The sequence below is a fragment of the Nothoprocta perdicaria genome, unplaced genomic scaffold (assembly GCF_003342845.1).
Source record: "Nothoprocta perdicaria isolate Ctin4 unplaced genomic scaffold, notPer1 scaffold_204, whole genome shotgun sequence".
In the NCBI taxonomy this organism is placed as follows: domain Eukaryota; kingdom Metazoa; phylum Chordata; class Aves; order Tinamiformes; family Tinamidae; genus Nothoprocta; species Nothoprocta perdicaria.
Window position 1 is genome coordinate 1,123,040 of NW_020455250.1, and position 13,509 is coordinate 1,136,548.

The 13,509-nt window shown below is 46.1% G+C and overlaps 1 protein-coding gene across 1 annotated transcript in view; it reads left to right on the forward strand.

The window, feature by feature from the left end:
• Window positions 1–161: 161 nt before the first annotated feature.
• SUSD6 (sushi domain containing 6) overlaps window positions 162–13,509 on the forward strand; it is a 66,533-nt gene continuing 53,185 nt past the window's right edge. Inside the window, exons 1-2 of the mRNA XM_026038211.1 lie at window positions 162–218; window positions 6,968–7,058. The gene's annotated coding sequence lies outside the window, so the exon portion shown is untranslated. The remainder of the gene's footprint in view (window positions 219–6,967; window positions 7,059–13,509) is intronic.

The window sequence follows — 13,509 nt, forward strand, 5'->3', positions numbered from 1 at the left end:
GGCGTTGGGGCGGCGAGACGCTGGGGCGGCCGGGGCCGCCGCCGCCGACGTGTGAGCTCCGCGCTGCGGCTCTGTGGCCCCCGCCCCCGGAGCGGACCGGAGCGGACCGGACCGACCTGGCCCGGTTCGTCTCGGCTCGGCTGCGCGGGCCGCGCCGCAGCGGTCGCCCGCCCGGCTCGGAGGGCCGCGGCCGCCGGCGCCCTGCGGACCTGCCGCCGGTGAGTGCGTGGCGGGGGAGGGAGGGAAGGGCTCGGCGGCCCCGGGCGGCGCTGTCGGGAAGGGGGCGGTGTCGGTACCGGTACCGCCGCGACGGGAAGCGGCGCCGGCGTCTGTAGGGAGAATGTGCGGCTGTGGGCATGTGTATAATGGCAGGCGGCCCGGGAGCGCTGCCCCGGCTCTCGGCCGCGGCCTCTGCCTTCCTCCCGGCCCCGCTGCGTAATGCCGGGGCAGCGGCGAGGCCGCCTCGCCTGGAGGCTGCGAGCGGCGCCGGCAGCCGCGGCTGGTGCGGGCGGCCGCAGCCCGGCTTGGCCGAGCCCTCGGCACCCGGAGGGACCCCGCGTTCCGAAACTCCCGCAGCGGCAACCGAGAAATCTCTGCACAGTTTTTCCTTTTATAGAGATTATGGGTGTAGCTAGAGAGATAGCGATGGAAAAAAACTCCATGCAATGAAGGTATTAGCCAAGACATTGCTGCACGGTGATTTAAAGCAGGAAACTTGTGTGTTCCTTGGGGGGTCCTTTGGTTTCTTACTCATCCTGCGCTGCATTAGTGCCCGGAGGTCAGGGCTGCCTTGGCCACTGAACCTGGCGCACGTTGCTTGTAAACCCTCCGACCGAGAATCTCCTGGAGGGTCTGGGCTCAAATAAAACATCCCTGGGCTCCCGAGACCTGAGCAGCCTGGTAAATGGTTTGCATTTCTGCTAATTTCCTTAATGCAAGTAGTGGCTCTCCTTAAGAAGCTGGCAGTGCTCTTTTAAAGCGGACCCATGCAAATACAGTAGTTCTGACCGGGCTCGTTCCCAAGGGAATTGCGTTATTACTAACCATGTGCTGGGTTTCTGTAGCCGCTGGAATGTGGGTTTTGCTGCACCATGGAAGGATGTGGGAGGAGGTGAACTTGCAAATTAAGACTATCTTCAAGTTGTCTCTGGAATTGTCAAGAGCTCCAGTGAGCTGACACGCAGCGAGGTTTTGCACTCGCCTGGCTGCGCGTCCTAGTGGCTTTTTGTGCGCGTTCCCATAAATGCTCTTATGTAATGGTGCTGCTCCTGGCAGGAGCCGCTGTCACCGGAATTGCGAGGTTGCTGGAGAGGCGCGGTCTGCTCACCACAGTTGCAGTAAGAGCAAGGGGAGGAAAAGATCTTGGGGGATTTAAACCTCTTTTAGTCATCTTTATTTAGGTGCCTGAAGCACCTAAATTTCTTGTAAAATATCTTTAGTGTTACGTTCTCAGCCTTTTTCCTCCTAGGTTGCGCTGTAGCTGTCAGACACTGACTTGTCACTTGTATCCTGTGTCACGTTGCTTTTTATTTAATATTAGTCATTTTTACACTTCTGTTTTCCTTTTTTCCTGCTTTCTCACGACAAAAGCAGAAGTGAAATAGTTTTTTTTCAGAGCACTTAACTTTTGCTCAGAAATCGGAGCTAATGAGGAAAGGGGACTCTCCCCAGCTGCGCCTCTAGCTAGGACTTGTCTGTGTGCATTAAGGGGAGGCAGAATACCTAAGCAGAAGATAATTTGCATGTTAAACACCAGTGCTGTAGGATTTTTTCCCCTGCAATATATGGTTTGATTTGTTCCTTCCCTCCCACCCCCGCGTGTCTGTTTTGAATCTGCTTGCGTATTTGCTGCCTTTTCTTCCATTTGTTTCCATGTGCCACTGTGCTTCCCTCTGTATTTCTATACAGGGTTAACAATGTTTTTACAGTAGTCTGCGTAGCTGTGACACTGAAAATTTTACTGATCACACATCTGTCTTTAGAACATGCATGGTAATGATTCTGCAAGGAGAAGTTTAAAAAAGAGAAGAACTTTCTTTTTTCCTTTTTTTTAGCTTGAACATTCATCTGTCCTCTTAAATCGATCTGTCTCATGTTTTAGATTGGTGTTACAGGGAGATCCATAGAGAAGAGACCACTATTTGCGTGTAGGAAGGTCTGTTTTTTATGGTGGAACTGAGGTGAAGGGAGCGCTCCTGGAAGCCATCTGATGTAGCTTGCTTTTAAAACTGGAGGGGTTTGTCACTGCTGGATGGCATTGCACCGCACTGCAGAGCAAAGCAGCACATGACAAGGAAGCCATAACCTGCTGTTAGAAAAGGCACTGCCAAAGCTCATGTTCCTCCCTCCTTTCAGAAGAAGTGCTTTTATATGCAGATGCTTCAGTGGAGTCTTCTAGGTCTGGGCGAGTACTGAGCTGGAGGTTGAGATTCCCAAGCTCGATGATGCTAGCCCAGACTTGGGTTCTGTCACCTTTCTCTGCTCGAGATGCAGAATGGCCACCTGTGGCATTTGAGGAGAGCCCCGTGTCCTTGAGCTGTTGTGTGCGCTGTCTCTCTGGAAACTGCTTCAGTTCCCAGGCAGTTATCAGCAGGGTTTATATTTAGTGCAGCGGGTGAAGGTGGACTGAAATGGCCACTCTGCTCGCGTGGGCGGCTTGGGGCGCCAGCAGGCAGGACTTGCTGAAGTCACCAAGTGTCCTGCCTTTGGTGGTCCGGTTGCATCAGCTCCGTCTTGTGACTGGGCTTGCTCTCGGCTGTTTCACTCTTGCCTGCAGAGCTGCTTCAGCCCCTGCAGCATATGTAGTGGTCTTAAAAACCTCAGTTCCTCTGCAGACTTGCGTGTGCTGTCTTCCTGTTGCATCACTTCTCCGTTTTATCGGCGCACGCATCTCGCTTACCTTCTGCCATACCGCCCCGCATGTGTCTCAGTTGCTGTGCACCCGTGACAAAGCAGGGCTAAGCTCTGCCACCCGCTCCCACACCAGGCAAGTCTGACACTGCACCCAGTGTCTCTTTCTCTTTTCCCCTTTCACAAGTTGGCTGTCTTCCTGCTAAGCTCCGAGAGAAGCCCAGGAGCTGCAGATGTCTACAGAAAAGGTGAGTGCCTTGCAAGTCTTGCCCTAGTATTTGCCACTCTGCCTTCCATAGCCGGCCCTGGCGCCCCCCCTGCCCGCTGAGCCCCTTGCGGGCTGCTCCAGCCAGCTCATCCCAGCTGAGCAGGCTTAGGTGGGGAGATGATCTTTCACTAGCAGAGCTGGGCTCACTCTCTTTAAAGCCCGGGGAGGCAGAGAGGATTGAGTCCTATTTTAGGAGTATGTAAATAGAAACACGTAGGCATTTCCTAGAACCGGAAGAGGGAAAACTTAACCCATATGTAGCAAAGTCCTTTGCTCGTAACATGGTTCCAGTTACAGAACATGCTTTTTCTTGCTGCAAGTACATTAGTCTGTAGTCGTGTTTATCCAGTCATCTTCTCAAGTGCTGTGTCTTTAGAAGTGACATCATATATCTTAATCTCAGTTGTGAAGCTATTCTGGCTGTAGACAGAATTATTCCAGGTCTCTCGAATTAGCTCCCAGTGTGGAAGAACTACTTAGGGACAGGTGGGTGACGGAAATGCTGTGCATCTCTGAGTCCCTTTGTGTAGTTCACCGGATTTCGCTTTCCATTTCTTACACAGAATTTTCTGACTCTGGCAGCCTTGAATGCTGAGGAGCTGAAAAAATTGGTCTTAAGTATAACCAATGGAAATGCTTTATATAAATTTTAGGAAGTGAGCTTATATATGTAGTTTTAAAAAAAAAAAAAAAAAAAAAAAACTTTATCCTGCATTTGGATGCTGTTGGTTTTGGTCCTGACTGGTAGAAGCCACTGTTGTTTGTGTCTCGGGAATCATGGTGGCTTTTGTTTTGTTGCAGTCTGCAAAGAGGCTCTTTTTGGACTGAGCCTAGTGATGCTGATAAAGGGAATTTCTCTTGTAGCAATGCACCAAGCGTTCCTTTTGAACCTGAGGCTTCCAGGCTGACCCCCACATGCATTTTTTGGAAACATCCTTTTCTCCTCTGTCCGGAGACCAGTGGAAGCCTGGCGTATTCATCTTAGAGTGACAAACAGATAAAACAAAAACTAACTGATGGTATTTGTGTGTGATAAGTCAGGACCATTTAATGAAGAGAATCACACTATTGAAGAGGTGCAGTACCAAAAGCTAGAGATAGAAAACTCCCACCTTGTCCCCTCTGCTTCAGTTGTCCCCTTCCCTCAGCCTGTGGCTGTTTCTGCCTGTACATTGAGCGATGGGCTGACTTTAGAAGCAGAGCGGGTACTGAGCACTTTCTGCATAGCAAAAAAGATGAGTGTGGCTCCTGTCACCCCAAGGGGAATTGCTGTCCTCTCAACCAGCCCGCCCAGCAGGAAATTGGCCTCCCCAGTATAATGGGGGTCGTCACCTCTACAGCCTAATCTTGTAGATGAGGTGAAATGCAGCTCTCTGGGTTGGGAGAGCCCCAAATGAGCTCCCGAAAGCACTTGTATGTAGGAAACCAATGCTGCGTTGTGCTGTGTTTCCTATTCCTAGGAAAGCTCTCGGGCCTATAATGTAAACTTGCTTTCTACGAGACTGACTGATTTGTTGGCTGCTTGAACTTGCTGGAGTGAAATATCCACCTTTTTAACCTAATTTTCAGCAGTGAACCAGTCTTACTATCCCGTGTCTCCATCCCAATTTAGACTTTAGAAGTTCCAGAAATATCCTGTAAACCTCAAGTAATTTCGCTTTTGGAATTAAATGTCAATGGGGTTTGCTGCTGATCCCGGGTTTCTCCTGCATTTGTTTAATAGGTTTTCATACCAGAAGAGAAAGTGAAGTTATCTCTGGTCACAACTAAGCTCTCGCCTGGCTCGTTCAGAGCCAGAAAGCTGTGCAAAGAAAGTTAGACTGGACTATCAGCTTGCTTTCTGCAGGACTGTAAAGGAGCAGAAGTTTTAAGAAGGAAATGCTTTTGATATGAATCTTGTTTTTGGAAAAAAAAAAAATAGCTGCACAGATTTTTGTATGTGAGAATGTTTTTTTTAAGCTATGTAAAAACAGACCTTTCAATGGCTATATTTGCAACTGATTTTCAACAGTATCTGTTATGGCAGCTTGCCTTGAAAGGAGCTGTAATTTGTATTTAAAGCTCTAAATGTTAATTAAATGCTTGAATGTCCCTCACATGTGTAGGGTATGTTTTTTTTCTTTTCTTTTTTTCTTCCTTTCTCTCTTTCCCTGGGGGTAAATAACTTCTGAGGAGTTTTCAAGGAACAGATATTGAAACAGCCTGTATAAATACAATTATGATGTGGGATCTCTGTTGGTTTTTGAAGCCTGTTTGTGCTGAGGATCCTCAAGAGGCATTTTATTTATCTGAACTGGAAAGGTGCGCTAATTAAAATTCCTTCAGATGAAAAAAAGAGGGGGAAAAGTAACTCCCTAGCAAAGCTCCAAAATGCAAAAGAAAATTCATGGGCAGTAAAAGACTTTATCTTCTGCTGTTGAGGCTTCAGACTAAAACTGCCTCCAAAATAGCCTATACAGCTTATTCCTCAGTCTTGGAAACGAGATCCAAGGAGAATTCCTTCCCTACAGTAACCGCATCCTGGAATGGTGATTAATATCCCTGCTTTTCAGGAGAAGTGTCTAAATTGGAGAACATGATTGTGTGGATATAAAACCTGCCCTTCTCTTACCCGCTCTTGCAGGTGCCTTTGATGCCCCGCTGGCCGCATGTGGGATCAGCCAGAAAGGTTTGAACCCAGCTCCTTGCAAAGGCCCCTCTGGCCTTTCTGAAGAGCGTAAAGGATGTTCTGCCTGCTTCGGGGCATAAAAACACCTGCGTGTTTTAGAAAAAAAACTTGTGGTGGTACCTTAGCATACCAGGGTAGCATTGCAAAGTGCTGTGTGAACCTGAAATGCTGAAAGCTCATTTCTATTTAATATGCAATAAAAATTCTAGAAGTTTATCATAGGCTTTGCCTTGGCTTTCTCAGCAGAAGCTGTAAAAGCGTACAAGCCTCGGAAGAGATCCATTAAAAGTCTCTCCATGGGTGTGGAAAGCAAGGCAGTTTGATCCAGGGCTGTGTGTTTAAGTAGGCACCCAGTTGTTTGAATAAGAGACTCTAAGAGGAGCTGGCTAGTTTGTAATTTTAGTAGCTATGAAGACCTCCATCTCAAGACTTGCATGTTTAGGTCTCAGAAAATGACATTGAAATATGATAAGGAAAAGTTTAACAACATGGAGATCTTTTAACAAGATTAGACAAAGATTTCTTACTTTGGCTACACAGCTTTTACTTTCATTTCTTGCTGTCCCAATTTGCCTAGTCCTCAATTGATTGACTTGCCTTCAAAAAGGCTGCTATTATTGGCAGTCATCTCTTATTTTTAATTTTTTGGACTTCTAGCGTTAATGCTGAATAATCTACACTAATAGGGTAGGAAAAGAGATTAAAACACGTCTGTTTTTCTAGTCCCGTGGAAGTAAATGTGTATTCTTCCTGTGCTTGCTTGGAAAAGAATCAAATAACTTTTTTTTTTTAATTTTGTAGAAGTCTGTGTGCCTATGTGTTTGCTGGGCTTCATGCATATCTATAGTGTTTTTCAAGGGTCTTTCTCAGAAGTCTCAATCCTGTGAAAGAAAACTCAGAGCTCGAGTATTGCTGAAAAGTTTCCTCAGTAGTGCTTGAAACTGCAGTTCTTGTACTTGACATTAAGTGGGATATGTGAGGATAATTCTGAACCCCCTTTGGGAATAACTCATGCAATGAGCTTTGAACGCAGGTAGGAGTTCTGCAAGTAAGGCCTGCATCTGAGCCGTGCGTGTGTGTCTGCGTCCTGACAACTGAGCAGATAGGCTTTTACCATCAGCGAAGGTGTTCCTTACCCTTGTGTGCTCACAGCTGATGCCTGCTTCTTTGTGTATCCCCAGGTGTGTGAATCAGCCTCTCGTCACGGAATCATCACTTCCATCTGACAAACTTGAACACGTCTGAGTGCCACCTTGTTGGTGTTAACACCAGGTAAGATAAAAGCTGAAGTAGTTACTGTGTTCTCCCCAGTTCTTTGCTTTTTAAACTTCATTGTCCAAACAGTCCAAAAAAATCTTAGTCCATTTTTTTTGTATTTTCGCCAAATGTCAGTGACTTTCCTGTAGACTAAAAGCAGAATATGCTGCTTTCTTCTCCAAGAACAAGATCATCAGTGACTGTTAGTATTTCTTTCAGTATCAAAATCTAATACTTAAAAATCTAATACTTAAGTTCTGACTGCTCTGTAATTCTGTCTCAGCCTTTTTCCCAATATCTCTCTGAAACCTTGTTTTTTTTGTGGTCTTTAGATAGCATAAGCTGTTTTTTTGCATTCTTCAAACTCTTACTACTTGTATATTTATTACACGAACTCTTAGAATTCCTCTGCCTTCCAAAGTGGTGCTTTGGCACATCCCTATGCTTCTAAAAACAAGGCTCCCAAGATAGCTGCTCAGTGTGTGACAGGAGGCTTTCTGGGTATGAGCTCGTGGCAGCCCTCATGGATAATCTGTCCTGAGCCAGGCTGAGCTGGCCTTCCAGTGAATTTGTGCAAGAGGCTGCAGGGTGGCTTGACCCTTGGTGTAGTGTCTGTGTTGAATGGAGGGACAGGGGGGACTTAGGCTGAAGATCTTCCTTATAAGACAGAGGTTGAGTGCACCTACTCAACTAGCTTCCCTGTTTCAGTGGGATACTCTTCTAATGTTTCATTTTTGCTGGATAGTGGGGTGTTTTTCCACTAGCAGAACTGCAAAAACTTGAAGTGGCAGTATCAAACTTTTTTAATTGCACAATTTTTGTCTGTGTGGACATTATGTCTGTATAAGCTGAGCTCAAAACATGTGAAAAGGTATTATGGAGGGGAGAGAGGCTCCATCGGGTGGGGTAAGCTCGCCTGAGGTAAGGAGACCGGACCTGGAACTTATTTTTCTTGACTGTACAACACAACTAACCTTACAAAGGCAGTTGAGCAGTTCAGTTTCTGATATGAACCTGCATGGAGCACAAGCTGTGGGAAGGGATTTCATGAGTACTTCTCAACAAGAGTTTCTTTTGGTAGCTGCTGCTGTGATTCTGTTAATGTTGATGTCCCTTCAGGGTAAGGTTAACTTCAGCGTGAAGAAGCGTTGGTTAGATCAAAGGCTGGGCGTAACTACCTATGCCTAGCACCATTAACCCTACAGCTGTTAAATCCCAGGAATTGCTCCTGATTGCAAGACTCTTTTTATGACCTGAAAATAAAAACTGGAATGCATAAGTGCTGTTGACTTTTTTTAATACTTATTGGCCATTAGAGAGCATTTCCTTGCATCTCTTGTGCTTAGAGGTGTTCATTTGTATACTGTCACATCTCAGCACTCTGTTCATCTTCTGTTATTTGAAACAATTATCCTAAAATGGGGGAGGGGGGGTGTATAAGTGAGAGAGGGAAACTTCAGAAGTTCCAGGAAATGAAATTCCTCTCCTCTGTTTGCTTTATCCTGGGAGTAATAAAGCACAGGAGCAGGAGGAGTGCAGAAGCACTTCTGAACAGGTTCAGTTGGAAGTTTCCCTTCAGACCTTGACTGCTCTCTGAACTGTGCTTTCAGCCATAAATATTTATATTTATTTCCCACTTGTCTACTCGAGCAGTTTGGAATTTGGAAAGCTGTTACACTCGTGTCTGCTCTCGTGTGAGCTGGTGTTCACTGGGTTTCTACACAGATACCTGGGATTCTCTTGGGTGTGGGGGAAACGTAAGTGAGTTTGTTTTGTTTGTCATAGTTGTTCCTTTTTTTTTTTTTTTCAAATTGTGTGCTGTAGCGCACACCTGGAACTCCAGGGCATGTCTTTGTGGGTATTAACAAAGAGCCAATATGGAATATTTGAAACATCTATTTATGTCTCCCATTTTTTCTCTTGCACTATTTGGAGGCCGGAGGAGACTTCTTTGCCTGTTAGGCATGAACTGAGGGTTTGGATTCTAGATGGAGTTGTTTTTTTCAGTATATTTTTTTTTGTCTAATTTTAAAGTAATAGGACTACTGAGTAGCTAATAGGTAATGAGGACTAGCTAATGACTCTCTGACTTCCTAGGCTCTGATACAGAGGAAGGTAGGTAGATGGGGTTTTGGTAGCTGCCGTTCTCTGGATAGAACATACTGGTTCATTAGAATTGTGATCACTTTGTCTTGTTTTCCCACCATCCTGTGGAACAGACTCAATTTTTCATTTTTTTTGATCTCTCATTGTGCTAGAGCTTCAAATTGGTGTTGCTTAGTCATTAACTAACAGATTATTGCAAGAGTACAGTTTGACTTTTCCTGTGACACACAATGTGCTGCGTGTAACGTGCCCACGTTATTGTCTCTGGTCACCTTTTGTTCCTTGGCTTGTACTCCCTGCTCTCCTCTGTGAAAGCCAGTTATGTTTTTCTGTAAAGCTTGATGTCCTGGGGAGTGCCTGGGTAGAGGTAGTTAGTGCCTGGGTATCTTGCCCAACCTTTGGGCTGCAGGTTGGAGTTCAGCAGCACCTGCAGATGATGCTTCCCTGCTGAGTGTAGCTCAAGTCAGCAGTGTGGCAGGCTGCCAACTGGTGCTCCCAGAGTGGGAGCTGCAGCCGTGTGAGCAGGGAGGCATCCTGTGGGCAAGAAGGAAGCTTGCCCAGGAGAACGGGTGTTGCTGGCCTCCCTGCCGTGCCTGCCAAGGAAATACCAGGGCAGCCAGCCTGCCCTTTCACATAACTCACTTGCATCCTCGCTTCCTTTCTGACCTTTTCGAACCAGAAGGCTTCTGCACTTCATAACAGAAAGGAGCCTTGGGATTTCTGCAGTCTCTAGCACTGCAAAGCTGTCCTAAGAAAAGACAGCTATTTGTTTATTGGCAGAGTAGCTGTGTATGTGCAGCTTAGAGCTTTTTGGGGTGAGGACTCCTTCTGCGGGTAGAATGGCCTGCTTATGGCAGGGTGATTCAAGGATGAGCTCATCAGCAAAAATGGTCATTTGAGGAAAACATTTGCTACAGAAATTTGTCTTTGTAGATCTCCCACCTGAGATGTGTGCCACCTGAAGTTAAACCTGTTGCAGAATAGGTTGAAATCTATCAGTTGTTCTGGTTTTGCTTGAAGGGATTTACAGGGAACAGCTAGGTTCTCCAGCAGAACTTGAGATCTGGAGCTAACAACAGCATCACTTTCTTTACTTCACCACCTTGCACTGGTGGGAACCTGCTGGTTCCCACAGGTGGTGAATTCTACTGAATGGCTGCTGTAATGAGTTTTACATCTTTGCTGAAGATGAATATTAACTGTAAAATCAGTAAATTTCATGTAGAATTTTCTCTGGGATTTGGAATTAACTTTGATTTTCTTGTTGTCTTTTGAGTTCTCTGTCTCCTCTTTGGATATGGAGCCAAAGATGATGTATGCACTAGTGGTGGAATTTGCTGCAGGTGTTACAGACAGCCTGTCTTTCAAGTTGAAGCAACTTTTTCCACAGATAGGTGAGGCTAAGGAGGAGCCAGCAAGATATTTTAAGTAGGTGTTCTGAAGCAGACTTAATCCATTAGTTATGCTGGGCTAAGCCCATAAATTCAGAATTGCTCCACGCTTGGGCTGTGAGGCTGGTCACTGCTAAGCCCTCAGTGCCCGATGCCTGCAGAACTGCTGGGGAGCTGTTCCTGGGTGTGCTCTATGGCCTGTGGTGCAGGATCCCAGGAATCCACCCAGGAGTCTGGCACTAACCATGGTATGTGGGCTGCAGGGCCTGGCAGGATAGAGATTGAGATTCACCTCTTAACCTTGTGAAAAGGGTGGGAGGGAGGATGAGGAAGGAGTTGGTGGTGAAGACAGCAGTAATGTAAGCTTTGTACAGCCTGATGGGTGTTGCGTGGTTGTTATCTGGCCTTTTCTTCATCCTTCCTGCTCCTCAGAGCTTCTTGCATCTGCAGGGAATGCAGAAGTGGACTAGGCAAGCTTGTTTTTATCAAATACATCATAATTTCCACAGGTTTTTATCAGAAGGCTGTTAGCCTAAGGACTTCTGTAAAGCTGTCCGTTTCTGTAAAGCCCCACATTTGTGAGGCATGGGCTGACTTAGCTTGTCTAGCATAGAAGACTGCTGAAAATTTGTATAAAAGTGGTTGAATGGAACATGAGTGTGTGAAATCACAAACTCTGGTCATGCAACGTTTTTTAGGTTGTGATATTTCAACAGGTAAAATAGGAATCTGAGGTGAACCTTGAGGAAATGTATTTTCCCCTCTCTTTTGCACTGTTTTTTTTTTTTTTCAAAAAAAAAAAAGTGCGTTATCATACTAGAAACTCAGAGCACCACTGCTGGTGGAGTGTGACCTAGCTCTCAAAAGATGGAATCCTTACTGTGACAGGAAGGAGCTTCAGTTGTGAAAAGTCAGAGAAATTCAGACTGGGAGGAACCTCTGGATGTTCTCTTGACTCCACATGCTGCTTTGAGCAGGTACTTGGGTTAGGTTACCCTGACTGCCAGAGCTGGATGTGGGTGACTTGTGTAAAGGTTTGGGTGCTGATAATGGATGAGTGACCCTAGGAGACCTCTCGTTAGGAGAAATGCCAGGTTTGATGCCCAACTACCCAACTTATTGTTAGTGGCTAGAGAACAGTAGGAGCCCAGGAGGACTGGTGTCATTTTTCTGTTCAAATCCACATGTTTTGAGGTGAAGAGCAGCTATTCCAGGATGCACGTGCCTTTCAGCAGTTAGAACATCTCCATTCATATGAATGTGATGTTTTCAAACCCCACTGCAGTCTGTCATCCTTTCAACTATAAGACTTGCTATGGAAGTAGGATTATTGTTTAGCAGTAGGCTTTTGTCTTTAGGATGTGTTCAGCCAAAGAAATAACCTGTGATTTCAGCAGAGTTTAATTTATATTGCAACTGGGGAAAGGCTTAAATCCATATTCCCTCACGCCTGGTATTTCTGTATAGAGGCGTTACTGTGGTGAGACTTGCACATGGATATGCTAGCTGCATTTTATAAGTAATCCTTTTGTAGCACAGGATGAGATTGACGAGATTCTCTGTCTTCTGGAATAAAAGCAGCTGAGACCAAATAACTCACTCATGTATTTATGTTTGTATTTTGCTGCCACTGTTGATGGCCCTGGCTGGCCCAGCAAGGTGTGACGGGTGGCTGCAGTGTTGCTCATGCTGTGACACTGCCACGTGGCTCGCGGAGCCCCCAGCCGCAGCGGGAGCCGTCACTGACACTCCTGGACCCGGGCACAGCTCTCCTCGCTGGGCCTGCCCGCCTCAGCCTGGGGCAAACCCGGCCTGGAAAGAGAAATAAGCTTAAAACAGAAAGAAACTGTCCCCGCTAGGAAAGCCTGGAGGCAGAAGTGGGGTGGCGGGGGCACCCATTGCTGGTATCTAGAGTGGCCTGCCTTGCTTTTGGTGCTGGGGCACACTGTGGAGGTGTTTTGCTGCAGCGCTGGGTTTTACTAGGGTGCAAACATGCAGTGGTAGCCTCTCCAGAGGAAAAACTCCCCCGTGCTTTTTGTTCAATAGAGACTGATGTGATATCTTTTTTGGAGGAACTTGAAGCATGAGCTGGCTGAGGATGTGCTTGCCTCTTTGTTGTGGTAAGACTGGGGAGTTCTTCCTACAGTAGCACAAAACTAGATCTGGTCTTTTTAACATTAGACAGAATGACTTCCTCTTACAGCTTCATCAGGCAATATTCCAGAGCTGAAATACTTAGTGTTTGGAAAATAAAAAGCCACCCTTTGCCCACTGGGCATTCAGAAATCTTATGGCAGTGACTCCTTCAAGGGGCTTGTTCATATGGGAAATAGGGCCTTTGGCTGAAAAACTTCTCCACATCTCTTAATGTGAGTGTGTGGAAAGTTCAGGAGGTAAAATGCTACTTTTTTTCCTTTCAGTTCATAGTGTACCCGTTGGCCTGGTGTGGAGATAGTCCACAGAATAAATCCACTCTGTAGGGTTGGATGGAGGCTGAGCAGGGCTTCTGGCTGTCATCTTCACCTGTGAAAGGTCGAAGCAAACTGGCATTTTTTTGATTCTAAGGCTTCCTTTGCTGTGCAGCCAAGGAGGGAGATGGGGCAGCCTGCCCTGCACTGGATTCAGCTAATACTAGAGCAGCTTGTGTATCCCAAGTTCCCCATAACATAAAAATGGATTGTTTTTAGTTTCTCCACAAAATCCTCCTCCTCTGAGGAAAGGCAACAAGGCTGCTTGCATTTAGATCGCCATTTGCCATGAGCAGAATTAATGATCCTAGACAGGAAAGGGACTGCAGACGAGCTTTTTGTAGACTTCCCTAATCCTTCCCAGTAGCTTTTACTTAAAGCTGAACTGTAGTCCTTTTGATTTCTAAGATTGCCATTTTTTGCCTCCCAAGGAGTCAAAAATGCTTTGAATTGTGTTGCTCTTGCAAGCCTAAGTATTCCTCTTCACATGGAAAAAAAATC